General features: G+C 59.2%; 1 long non-coding RNA gene across 1 annotated transcript; it reads right to left on the bottom strand.

Moving 5' to 3' along the window:
- Positions 1 to 10,415: 10,415 nt before the first annotated feature.
- LOC122474491 lies at positions 10,416 to 12,491 on the bottom strand. Its single transcript, XR_006294914.1, has 2 exons — positions 11,241 to 12,491; positions 10,416 to 10,932 (listed from the first exon to the last, which is right to left on the bottom strand). It is a non-coding gene; the product is annotated as an uncharacterized LOC122474491 (long non-coding RNA).
- Between the last annotated feature and the right edge of the window lie 513 nt (positions 12,492 to 13,004).

Below are 13,004 nucleotides of genomic sequence, written 5' to 3'. Positions count from 1 at the left end.
AAGACGAACTGGGTCAGGAAGCCCATCTCCTTGACTTTGGATTGTCTTACCCGCGGGCCTGCATCTTGGCGTCCTAGGGCTCGGGGTCCCTCTTCCTGGGAAACCCCACCACCTGCCGAGGGCCCCCCCTGAACTCAGGGGAGCAGAGCGACCAGCCTGCCTGAGGCCCCACATGGGGCTGGGGAAGGGCCGACTCTGGGCTCTCGGGACTCTACCAGTATTGGGCCAGCCGGTGCCCTGCAGGACGAGGACTTCTCGCTGGGGATCGGCTGGGGCCTTGGCTTCCTCACGTTGTCACCTGGGCTGCCAGTCCCCAGACCAGAAACCTGTCCGTCTGAAGGTGACCAGCGCTGCGTCCCTCAGGTCTCACTTGCCCGAGTCCCACCCCGGAATGTCCCGCATCTCTGACGCCTGCTCCCGTGGGGGTCGCCTCCCCTTGGACTGGGACGGGTCTGGCCTCCATCCCGGGGAACACACTGATTTGGAGCATTATTTGGCCCAGAGGCCTGTGAACCGTTCTGGCCCTGGGTCGTGAGGGATGCTCTCCCCACTGTGGTGTGACCGTCCGGCCTTCTGCATCTCCCGGTTTCTGTTTGGGCCACGGGAGGACCAGCCGTGTCCTGTCTGGCTTCAGGTTGAGGTGTCACAGCACACACAGGGATCTACACCCCAAGACCATGCTCATTGTCACCGAGGGGGCCTCTTTTTTCCCACCTAATCTTTAATCCATTGTGATTTCAATATCAAACAAGAAAAAGTCTCTTTCAAACGGCCACAAAGTACGAAAATGAATCTGTCCCGTCTGAAAAGTTGGTACAGACCCAAAGGTATCTCTGGCGAGATTCCACTTGAAGGAAACCTCCAGACTAGGTAACGGAACACGGAAAGCAGACTGGGGGTTCCCAGGGGCTGGCGGGGGCACGAATGGGGAGTGAGGGCTCTGGGTACATGGTGACCCTTGGGGATCGAGATATTCTGCAGCAAAATTCTGTGGCAAGGTTCACAGCGTCGTGAGCGTACCCAGTGCTCAGGGATTGCACAACATAAAATAAACAACATTTTTATTGAAGATTAATGTGGATTTTAAACATACCATGAACAAATAATGTACCACCTAAAAGGTAGAGGAGAGAAAGGATAAGGGAGAAGAGGAAGAGTCATTCTGGTGGGGGGGTCGGGGACTGGGACTGGAGCAACAATTAGAAATACAATAAACACCCCTCGAAGGCCTTTGGGCCCTTGATTTGTGGCCGGAATCCATAGGGGAACAAGGGCGGTGGCTGGAACGGTGTCGGGAGCAGAAGCAGGAACCAGCTGACTCTGTTCAGGTGCCCGCTGTCCCAGCACAGGTACCAGGTCACCTGCTGGCTCTCCGGCCCCTGCAGGAGTCGCACCAGACTCCACCCCTGCCTGCAGAGACTCCGAGGACCCCGATGCCCTTGGGTCGGGCTCTGGAGCCGCACCGGCTTCCGCTCCTGCCCCGGACTCTTGAGAAGGAAACAGAGTGATGGTTGCAGCAGCTCCAAGGCCTCAGGGTGAGAGGAGGGACGGTCCCCCCGCCCCCCACCCAGCGCCGGCCTCTCCAGGGGCCTTTGCAGACACACAACTCACCCCAGAGCCTCCCTGAGAAGCCACGGCCAGGAACCCACACCAGGACCTCTGCCCCCCTGCAGGTCCGCAGCCCAGGGCTCTCAGTCTCTGCGCCTGGCCCCACACCAGCCCCCGGGGGCTCCTCCCTGGGTGGCCCAGCACCGCCCGGGCCCCCTGAACACACATCTCCCACCCCAGCCTTCTCACCCTCGGGCTCTGGCTCCGGGGACTCTGGGTCCTCATCCCAGGACCGGTGAACCAGGACCCTGTGGAGGGGCCAGGGCGGTGAAGGAGGCCTTCCCAGGCCAACTCCAGGCCCTGCTTCCTGAGACCTCCGTGTGGCCACTCTCTCCCTGGGTCCAGGGTGGCCCTCCTGGACGACGGGGCACACGCACAACTCTGTAGGGTAGGTGAATCGTGATTCCGCCAATCGTTTCCCGATTTCATCGGTTGATTTCTGGAAAGACAGTGACGCGCGGACGGCCCAGAGACATCACAGCCTCGCCCAGTCATCTTCAGAGTCCTTCCACCCTCTCCACCTGCGGCTCCCAGATTGGACACAGACCTGAGTGTGCACAGCCCTGCGCCTGGGACACAGTGACATCCACCAGCAGGGCTCGGGATGAACCTCGAGGACAAGAGGGCCACCCCAGCACACCCTGTCCCTCCCATCCAGCCTTGACGAGGATGTGAGCCTGACCCGCCCACCAGGGATCTGACCCCTTCATCAGTCTGTCCCTGCTCAGGTGGGCCTTCCACACACGACCCCTCCTTCCACACAGACACGCAGACACACACACACACACACACACACACACACACACGGGAGGGGACTTGGGGTCGCACAGGTCAGATCAGAGCGGTGTCGGCCTGGACTGTATGTCTCTGGGTCTCCTGTGTTACCTTTGGGTCCCTGCGAGCTAGAGACCTGAGGCGTCCTGTGCACGACCTGACCCAATGTCTCCAGGGTAGGGAAGGGTCACGGCCACGGGCTCCCCTGAGCCGGCAGCCATGGGACACGGGCACACAACAGGAGAACATGTTCGTCAGGCAAAGGTGTCCCAACGAATGAGCCCAGTTGGGCGTCGTCCCCACAACGTGGGTGCCTGGTAACCCGGGTTCCGAGTCTCTTGGGCTCTGTGACCAGAGAGGTGAGGTCACTTCCTGGGGTCCCCTTACCTCGCTTCCTCCTCCCACAAGAGCCCCTCCCAGGCTGCAAAGGGCTCCCCTCCACCCCATGCCCTGTCCCTACAGTGACACCAACACAGCCCAGACACGTCCCCGCGAGGCCTGGTGCAGCCGGGGCCGCGGCTTTGGGGCCACAGAGCTGGGTTCAGACCTGGGTTTTCCCCCTGACCAGTGCTGGGACCCTGCATTGTGCCTCCCGGGGCCCCCGGTCTCCCTGTCTGCACAGTGGGGTCCTTGTGGCATCTACTTGTAGGGGCGCCATCAGGGAGGCACCTGTAGACACGTCCCGTGCCTGCTATCCCATGAGGCTCGTGGGCACACGTGACCGTGGAAGGACGAGGAAGGGGTGGGCCTGGCACAGAACACACTCACGCGGGCCTGCGTCTGCTCCGGGTCCAGGCACAGCCACCCCTCCTGCCTGGGTCCCAGGCCCGGGGAAAGGTGGAGGTGAACTCGTTCAGACCCTGTGCCCACCAGACACGCATGCCAGGGGCTCCATTACATTTGGGCTTGGGTCCCAGTGCCTGGTCTGGGCCTATGTGCTGGGCGGTCCCCACTGTGGCTCCCAGCCTTTCCGAATCCTGGTCCCACGTCCCTCTGTCACCCCTTCCCCTCCCGGGTGGGCAGCCCATGTGACCCGGTTTAAGGGCTAGTATATGATGACTGGGTGTCATTTCTGGGCCGATACATGGAATTTCTGGTTTCCTCTCTCCTGGGTCCATTCTCTGTCTTTGCCTCGGACTCTGTCTCTGTGTGTCTCGCGGGAGCAGGGCCTCTGGGCTCCAGGGTCCAGGTGACAACACTCAGAAGCCTCCATTGCGGCCCGTGTCCCTCCCCTGGGCCGGTGCTCAGGTCCCTCACGAGGCCTCCTCTCCCCAGCCAGGGCTCTGCCTGGGGAACCACTTCCTAATGAGGACCCGAGGCTCCAACAAGAAGTGTCTTGACCTCGGTTTCCACACCAGGGGCTGCTGCTCGGCCATGTGCTGTACACCCAGGTCCTCGGTCCTCCAAGCCCCCAGGCTGCCCTCTGCTCAGAAGGACCCTGAGTGAGTAGGAAGCATTTTCCCAGGAGGGGAGAACAGAGGGCTAGGGATGAAGATCCCAGGACACAGAGTCGTCTATGAGCCTGTGGGACCCTTGGGACACTGTCAACGCAGCCCAGTTTAGGAGGAGGAAGCTGAGTCCTTCTGTGCTGTAGCCCCGTCCACACTTCCGAGCTCCAGGGTCCCAGTGTGGTGGACACAGGACCCCAGACCCTGTCTTCCCTAGTTCCTGGCAATCCCCCCGGACACCTTGGGGACCCCCTGACCCTCAGCCGCATGTCTTCCTCCCCATGCTGTGGGTCCCAGGCTATTGCCAAGAATCCTGATGTCCCTGCCCCATGGCCCCACTGCCTCCAGCCTTTCTCTTCTTTCCCCCGTGTTACCCACCCCCTCCCAGTGTGGACTCCCCTCTGATCCCCAGCTGGGCAGTCAGTGTCAGCGTGTGTGTGTGTGTTTCTGTGCGTGTGAGCCTTTCTGGAGATGCCCAGAGGTCACAGCCTCACACGGGTGGGGTGGATAGGGAAGCCCGAGCATCTCAGGGGCTCTCATTCCCAGGGAGAACCCCATGTGGGGGTAGAGGCTGGCCTAGGACTGGAGACCAGCCCTGCTCCTTGGACCCTGCACACCTCGCATGTCCTGGGCCAGTCCTTGCCTCTCCTGACCCCAGTGTCCCCACTGTCCCTGAGGATCAGATGGGGAAGTGCATCAGCATGCACCTGCACCTGGCAAGCTGCGGTGACTCCGACTCCTTACCTGATATCCGGAGCACCATGAGAACTGGTCCAGATGCCCTCCCCGGGGTGTTCCCCTCCCCCCTCCCTAGTGTTTTCCTCCCCCAGGGAGCCCACCATCCCTGGGCCCTCAGAGCCCCCTGCTACCACTGCCTCACTTCATGGCTCTTCTTGTTCCCCGAGTACAGAAGGGACCTAAGGTGTGAGTGGTCCAGGGAAGCCAGGTCAGCATGCTGCTGGGCGTCCGGCCTGGCAAAAGGAGGGGTCCTGGACACAGCTGCAGTGTGGGGGTGGCCTGGGATGCCAGCTGAGGTAGAAATTGCCTGGAAGCCTCATCCACTCCTGTCTGTAGTTGCTTATCTACCCAACAACCCAGACCTGGACAGTGGCCCTGTGGATGGCTGGTGTCCACAACAGGTAGAAGGTTCCTCTGGGTAACTACAAAAAGAGATCAAAGTCAACCTAAAAATATTAGATCGAAAGAAATTATAACGATATAGGAAACAGAGGAGCCCTGGAGAAAATCGGTGAAAATAACATTCTTTCTTCTAGAGATTTACAAAATTGACAGAATAGACAAAAACTGAACAATTTTCGCCAAGAAATTGGCTGAGAGGAAACGTCTCAATTCTGAGACACACACAAACTCCCAGAACTGACCCCAGAAGAAATGGAAACCGCGAGCAGACCTGGAATAAGTGCAGAGACTGAGGCGGGACCAAGAGCTTTCCGACAAAGCCAACCCCAGAGCCTGACGCTCTCACTGGTGGTTTGTCCTACACGGTTCAAGAAGGAGCCATTGTTGCAGGATGAGCTTTGACAAAATCTACAACCTTTCGTGACTAGTGCTGCCGATGAAACAGAAATAGGAGATTGCATTATGACAAAGGGTATTGAGGAAAAAACTCACATGTGTGTCATTCTCAGTGGTTAAACACTGACCGTTTCCCCCTTATGATGGTGAAGAAGGGAAGGATGCCCTCTTCCAACACCTCATTTCAACAGCGTAATGAAAGTTTGGTCAGAGCTACTACACAAGATGGATAATTTAACAGTTCTCGAATGGACAAGAAGAAGGAGAATACGTGTATATATTCCATGACCTCACGGGCACAATATCATGGAATAAAAACAGTCTGTGTGAGATTATAATACTTTCACCAAGCAATGGGCACAGAAGTCCAACACATACGGATCAATGGAATCCAACTGGGAATCAATGAATAAATCCGTACGGGTACGGTCACTTGTTTATGAACATGGGTACCAAGACCGTTCCGTGCAGTAAAAACGGAGTATTCGCAAACGGTGTTGGGAAACCAGATTCCACACAGAAAAGCGTGAAGTCAGAACATTACCCGACACCACGGAAAACAATGATCTCCAGGGGCACCTGGGTGGTTCAGTCAGTGAGTGGGTCATCCAACGTCAGCCCAGGTCATACCTCACAGTTCAGGAGTTTGAGCCTTGTAGCTGGCTCGTTGCCATCATCATGGACCCCGCTTCGGATCCTCTGTCCTCCCCCCCACCGCCGCTTGCCCACTCATGCTATCTCTCTCTCAAATATAAGGAAGACATTTTCTCAAGGGCAAAAATGTTAACGCCCCAGAAATCAATAAAGAGCACTTAGAGGGTGATCTTCATTCCCTTGGGTTTGGCAGTCGTGTCCCTAATGTAGTACCGGAGGCAAGGCAACCAAGGAGAAAAGAGACACACGGGACTTCATCATTGCCAAAACGTCTTGTGAATGAATGACAATCTCAAACGAATGTAAAGAAAACCCAAAGAATGGTAGGAAATATTGGCGCACCATAAATCTGATAAGGGTATTGCATCTGGAATATACAAAGAAAGGGAAATGCAACCGGACACCGCACCACCACAGTAACATGCCTTCCCGCACCCACAAGGAGGGGCTCTACTGAATACACCGACAACACACCTGTTGGGGAGGATTTCGAGAACTCGGAACCCGCTTACCTGGCTGGGAGATGAAAAATGGTGGAGCCTCTGTAGCAGAACGTCTGGTACGTTCTCGAACAGTTAGGCGTACGGGTAACATTTCACCCAAGTTCTCTATCGTATAACCAGAAGAATCGAGTTCAGGTGCTCTAACGAAAGCCTGTACGTAAATATTCATAGCAGCCCCATTCACAACAACCCTTTATTCGTTCGGGCACAAAGGACTGGAGTGTGGATACGGGCTACAGTGTGATGAACTCGGTGTTTGTTTCTTCAGAGAGAGAGTACGTACACACAGTGTGAGGGGCAGAGGGAGAGGGAGAGAGAATCTGAAGCGGGGTCCACGACCAGCACAGAGTCCGTCTCTGGGTTCCACCTCGTGACCCTGAGATCATGACCTGAGCTGCAGTCGAGAGTCTGATGTGTAAGCAACTGAGCCTCCCAGGCGCCCCCGACGTAGGTGAACTAGAAGACGTTATACTCAGTGGCAGAAACCAGGCAGAAAATACCACACGCTGTAGGATCCCACCCGTGTGAAAAACTCATAATGATAAGTCAAGAAATAGTGACGGGAGCCACGTCGCTGGTTGCCGGGGAGCACGGGGGGTCGGCAAGAGCGAGCACCTGACCCCTCGGCGGGGACTGGTTTTCTGCTTGGGGTGACGCGGATGTTCTGGAACTAGATAGTGGTGATGGCGCCCGGCAGGGGAGGCGTAGTTAAGGTCAGGGACTTGTACCATGTTAAATGTTTAAAAGGAGAAAGTCGAGGGGCACCTGGGTGGCTCAGTCGGTGAAACGTCCGACCTCGGCTCAGATCACGATCTCACGGTTCGTGAGTTCGAGCCCCGGGTCGGGCTCTGTGCTGACAGCGTGGAGCCTGGAGCCTGTTTCAGATTCTGTGTCTCCCTCCCTCTCTACCCCTCCTCTGCTCGCACTCTGTGTCTCTCTTGGTCTCAAAAACAGACTTTCAAAAAATGAAAGCGAGAAAGTCGTCTCAAAGCAAAGTGGTGTCTTCACTCAGGATCCCTGGTGCCCGTTCAGGACAAGGATGTCTCCCGGGAAGAAAGAGGAGAGCCGGCGGGGCTCACCCAGCCCGGGGGGCCCTGGCAGACAAGCCGACACTCGGCCTGTGGGCCACGGCCCTCTCCTGCCCCCACCGGCACCGTCTGCCCTCTGTCCCCTGACCCCACCTCCCAGGAGACGAATCCAGCCCGAGGACCGCCTCGGGGATGGCCTGGGAAGAGCTGGGTGGAAGGACAGGTGAGGGAAGACACAAGGGGTGTTCTCGACTCCCAAATCTGACGACCGAAGTCTGGGAGGCGAGAGGAAGATGGGAGGAAATGCAGGGTGTGCATTTGCACGTCTTCCTAAGAGGAGAGGTGGGTGGGTGACCCAGGGACTCGGGCGTGGACCTGATGCCTTCAAGGGAGCCAGGAGGAGGATCGAGAGAACCAGAGCAAACCCACAAAAGCACAGGGGCGGCGGGAGGAGCCGGAGACACACGTGTGTGGGTCCTCCTGGGCCCCCACCCTTCGCTCTATGTGTGTGTGTGTGTGTGTGTGTGTGTGTGTGTCTGTGTGCATGTCTGTGTGTGATGGTTAAAAACCTTGGTGAATATGGCTTACATGTCTTCTTAGGGTGAGGAGGGCCATGGGGACGGCACCCCCCTTGCTGGCTGTGGCCAAGAGCCCCTGGGTGGGGTCCGGGGCTCGCTTTTGGGATCCAGGTGCGTGCACACAGCGGGGAGCAGACAGGGTGCTGAGGGCAGGCATGGACCCATCCACAAAGGAAAAAGAACAGAAGTGGTTTCTGTCTGGGGGGTGGGGCAGAGGCTGTTAGGTCTTGTGCTTGGATTTGGGGAAGTGGGGCTGGCAAGGGACAGCTGTCCCGGTGACGCCCCCTCAGGGCATCCAAGTCCACCTGCCCCTGGGGGAGCACCTGCGACCCTCCTCTCTGCCTGAGGGCTCTGTCCTGCCCCAGGGGCGCCTCCTCTCCTGTCAGCCGGGGCCAGCCTGCCACCTGGGAGCGCAGGTACCCCGAATGCCCTGGGGACAGGGCCGGTCCGGGTAGGACACCGTCTCCCAGCGGACTTGAGCGCCAGGCCGCCACGGTGCTCCCCCTCCTCCTCTGGGCTGCGTGGGCCCAAGTCCTCCTCTGCTCAAGGACCACCCTCTGTCCAGGCTCCACACGCTGGCACTTGGGGCAGGTCGTCTGGACCTTCTGGACTCGTGCTTCCTTGTCGGGAACGTGGGCAGAGGCCTCCCTCCCAGACTCGCCAGAGGGGACACGGCCAGGAACATTCAGACCCTGCAAAGGAAGATGCCACGTGGGGGACCTATCGGGTCATGCTCACTGGAGAGGTCACGGTGCTCAGCACACAGCAGGGACCTGAGTTCCCCAGCTGAATTAGGGAAGGAGGAATGGAAGGAGGGAGGGAGGGGAACCATAGAAGTGGGGTCCACACCAGGTCAGGTCAGAGGTCCTGTCAGAGGGCGTCACAGCTCGGGCCCTGGAAGGGGGCACGGGACACGTCCTTCTGTCCCTCCAGCGCTGACCTTCCTCCACGTGGGACCTGTTGACCTCCTGGATCGTCTCCACCTCCTCCGCAAACAACGCTGAGTGTTCCCAGAAGGGGGACAGTGAGCAGGGGCCAAAGAGTGGCTACCGGAATCCTGTGCCCTGGGGGACTCTGGGACAGCCTTCCAGGTGGCCCTTTTATGTCCTCCAGGCACCAGGCCACGATTCCACCTCATCTCTCAGGGACTGCGACAACCCATCTACAAGGCCCGTTACATCCCCATGTCACAGATGGGGACACCGAGGCTAATAGCACAGCCTGGGTCACTAGTAAGACGAACTGGGTCAGGAAGCCCATCTCCGTGACTTTGGATTGTCCTACCTGCAGGTGTGCATCTTGGCATCCTGGGGCTCAGGGTCCCTCCTCCTGGGGGATCCCACCACCTGCTGAGGGCCCTTACCCACTGAATCAGGGGAGCAGAGCTGACCAACCTGCCTGGGGCCCCACATGGGGCTGGGGAAGGGCTGACCCCAGGCTCTGGGCTCTCCCAGTACTGGGCCAGCTGGTCCCATGCAGGACGAGGACTTCTCGCTGGGGATCGGCTGGAGCCTCTGCTTCCTCACGTGGACACCTAGGCTGCCGGTCCCCAGACCAGAAACCTGCCTGTCTGAAGGTGACCAGCGCTGCCTCCCTCGGGTCTCACTTACCCGACTCCCACCCCGGGACGTGCCGCATCTCTGACGCCTGCTCCCGTGGGGCTCGCCTCCCCTTGGACTGGGACGGGTCTGGCCTCCATCCCGGGGAATGCACTGATTTGGAGCATTATTTGGCCCAGAGGCCTGTGAACCTTCTGGCCCTGGGTCGTGAGGGATGCTCTCCCCTCTGTGGTGTGACCGTCCGGCCTTCTGCATCTCCCGGTTTCTGTTTGGGCCACGGGAGGACCAGCCGTGTCCTGTCTGGCTTCAGGCTGTGGTGTCACAGCACGCACAGGGGTCTCCACCCCGAGACCGTGCCCATTGTCACCGAAGGGGCCTCTTTTTTCCCACCTAATCCTTAATCCATTGTGATTTCAATATCAAACGAGAAAAAGTCTATTTCAAACGACCACAAAGTACAAAAATGAATCTGTCTCGCCTGAAAAGTCGGTGCGGACCCAAAGGTATCTCTTACAAGATTCCACTTGAAGGAAACCTCCAGACTAGGGAACGGAACACGGAGAGAAAGCAGACTGGGGGTTCCCAGGGGCTGGTGGGGGCACAAATGGGGAGGGAGGGCTCCGGGTACACGGTGACCCTTGGGGACCGAGATATTGTGCCGCAAAATTCTGTGGCGTGGTTCACGGCGTTGTGAGCGTACCCAGTGCTCAGGAATTGCACAACGTAAAATAAATAAAACATTTTATTGAAGATTAATATAGATTATAACTAATGAACAAATAACATAACAGCTAAAAAATAGAAGAGAAAAAGGATAAGGGAGAAGAGGAAGAGATATTCTGGTGGGGGGTCGGGGTCAGGGATTGGAGAATAAATTTGAAATAAAATATAACAAAAATAAAGTAAAGTAAACACCCCGTGTAGGCCTTCAGGCCCTTGATTTGCGACTGGCATCCATGTGGGAGCAAGGGTGGGGGCAGGGGCAGGGAGAAGGGCGTTGACAGGGGCGGGGGCAGGGGTGGGCAGAAGGACAGTGGCAGGAACAGTGTCGGGAGCAGAAGCAGGAACCAGCTGACTCTGCTCAGGTGCCCGCTGTCCCTGCACAGGTCCCAGGTCACTTGCTGGCTCCCAGGCCCCTGCAGGAGTCGCTCCAGACTCCACCCCCGACTGCAGAGACGCCGAGGACCCCGATGCCCTTGGGTCGGGCTCTGGAGCCGCACCGGCTTCCACTCCTGCCCCGGACTCTTGAGAAGGAAACAGAGTGATGGTTGCAGCGGCTCCGAGGCCTCAGGGTGAGAGGAGGGACGGTCCCCCACCCCCCACCCAGCGCCAGCCTCTCCAGGGGCCTTTGCAGACACACAACTCACCCCAGAGCCTCCCCGAGAAGCCACGGCCAGGAACCCACACCAGGACCTCTGCCCCCCTGCAGGCCGCAGCCCGGGGCTCTCAGTCTCTGCTCCTGGCCCCACACCAGCCCCCGGGGGCTCCTCCCTGGGTGGCCCAGCACCGCCCGGGCCCCGTGAACACACATCTCCCACCCCAGCCTTCTCACCCTCGGGCTCTGGCTCCGGGGGCTCCGGGTCCTCATCCCAGGACCGGTGAACCAGGACCCTGTGGAGGGGCCAGGGCGGTGAAGGAGGCCTTCCCAGGCCAACTCCAGGCCCTGCTTCCCGAGACCTCCGTGCGGCCACTCTCTCCCTGGGTCCAGGGTGGCCCTCCTGGACGACGGGGCACTCGCACAACTCTGTAGGGCAGGTGAAGCGGGATTCCGAGAGTCGCCTCCCGATTTCATTGGTTGATTTCTGGAAAGACAGTGACGCGCGGACGGCCCGGAGACATCACAGCCCCGCCCAGCCATCCTCAGTGTCCTTCCGCCCTCTCTCCCCGCTGCTCCCAGATCGGACACAGACCTGAGTATGCACAGCCCTGCGCCTGGGACACAGTGACATCCACCAGCAGGGCTCGGGATGAACCTTGGGGACGAGAGGGCCACCCCAGCACAACCTGTCCCTGCCCTCCAGCCTTGACAGGGGTGTGAGCCTGACCCGCCCACCAGGCATCTAACCCCTTCATCAGCCTGCACCTGCTCAGGTGGGCCCTCCACACACGACCCCTCCTTCCACGCACACACACACACACACACACACACGGGAGGGGACGTGGGGCCGCACAGGTCAGATCAGAGCGGCGTCGGGCTGGACTGGATGTCTCTGGGTCTCCTGTGTTACCTTTGGGTCCTTGCGAGCTAGAGACCTGAGGCGTCCTGTGCACGACCTGACCCGCTGTCTCCAGGGTCGGGAAGAGTCGCGGCCAGGGGCTCCCCCGAGTCGGCAGCCGCGGGACACGGGCACACAACAGGAGAACATGTTCGTCAGGCGAAGGTGTCCCAACGAATGAGCCCAGTCGGGCGCTGTCTCCAGAATGTGGGTGCCTGGTGACCCGGGTTCCGAGTTCTGTTGGGCTCTGTTACCAGGGAGGTGAGGTCACTTCCTGGGGTCCCCTTACCCGGCTTCCTGCTCCTACAAGAGCCCCTCCCAGGCTGCAAAGGGCTCCCCTCCACCCTATGCCCTGTCCCTACAGTGACACCAACACAGCCCAGACACGTCCCCGCGAGGCCTGGTGCAGCCGGGGCCGCGGCTTTGGGGCCACAGAGCTGGGTTCAGACCTGGGTTTTCCCGCTGACCAGTGCTGGGACCCTGCATTGTGCCTCCCGGGGCCCCCGGTCACCCGTCTGCACAGTGGGGTCCTTGTGGCATCTACTTGTAGGGGCGCCATCAGGGAGCCACCTGTAGACATGTCCCGTGCCTGCTATCCACGTGGGCACACATGGCCGTGGAAGGACGAGGAAGGGGTGGGCCTGGCACGGAACACACTCACGCGGGCCTGGGTCTGCTCCGGGGCCAGGCACAGCCACCCCTCCTGCCTGGGTCCCAGGCCCAGGGAAGGTGGAGGTGAACTCATTCAGACCCTGTGCCCACCAGACACGCATGCCAGGGGCTCCATTACATTTGGGCTCGGGTCCCAGTGCCTGGTCTGGGCCTACGTGCTGGGCGGTCACCACTGTGGCTCCCAGCCTTCCCGATTCCTGGTCCTACGTGCCTCTGTCACCCCCTCCCCTCCCGGGTGGACGGCCCATGTGACCGGGTTCTAAGGGCTAGAATATGATGACCGGGTGTCATTTCTGAGCCAATTCATAGAATTTCTGGTTTCCTCTCTCCTGGGTCCATTCTCTGTCTTTGCCTCGGAGTCTGTCTCTCTCTTTGTGTCTCATAGGTGCAGGTCCTGTGGGCTCCAGGGTCCAGGTGACAACCCTCAG

The sequence above is a fragment of the Prionailurus bengalensis genome, chromosome D4 (assembly GCF_016509475.1).
Source record: "Prionailurus bengalensis isolate Pbe53 chromosome D4, Fcat_Pben_1.1_paternal_pri, whole genome shotgun sequence".
Lineage (NCBI taxonomy): Eukaryota > Metazoa > Chordata > Mammalia > Carnivora > Felidae > Prionailurus > Prionailurus bengalensis.
Note: the sequence above shows the minus strand (reverse complement) of the source record. Positions and strands in the feature narration are given on the sequence as shown.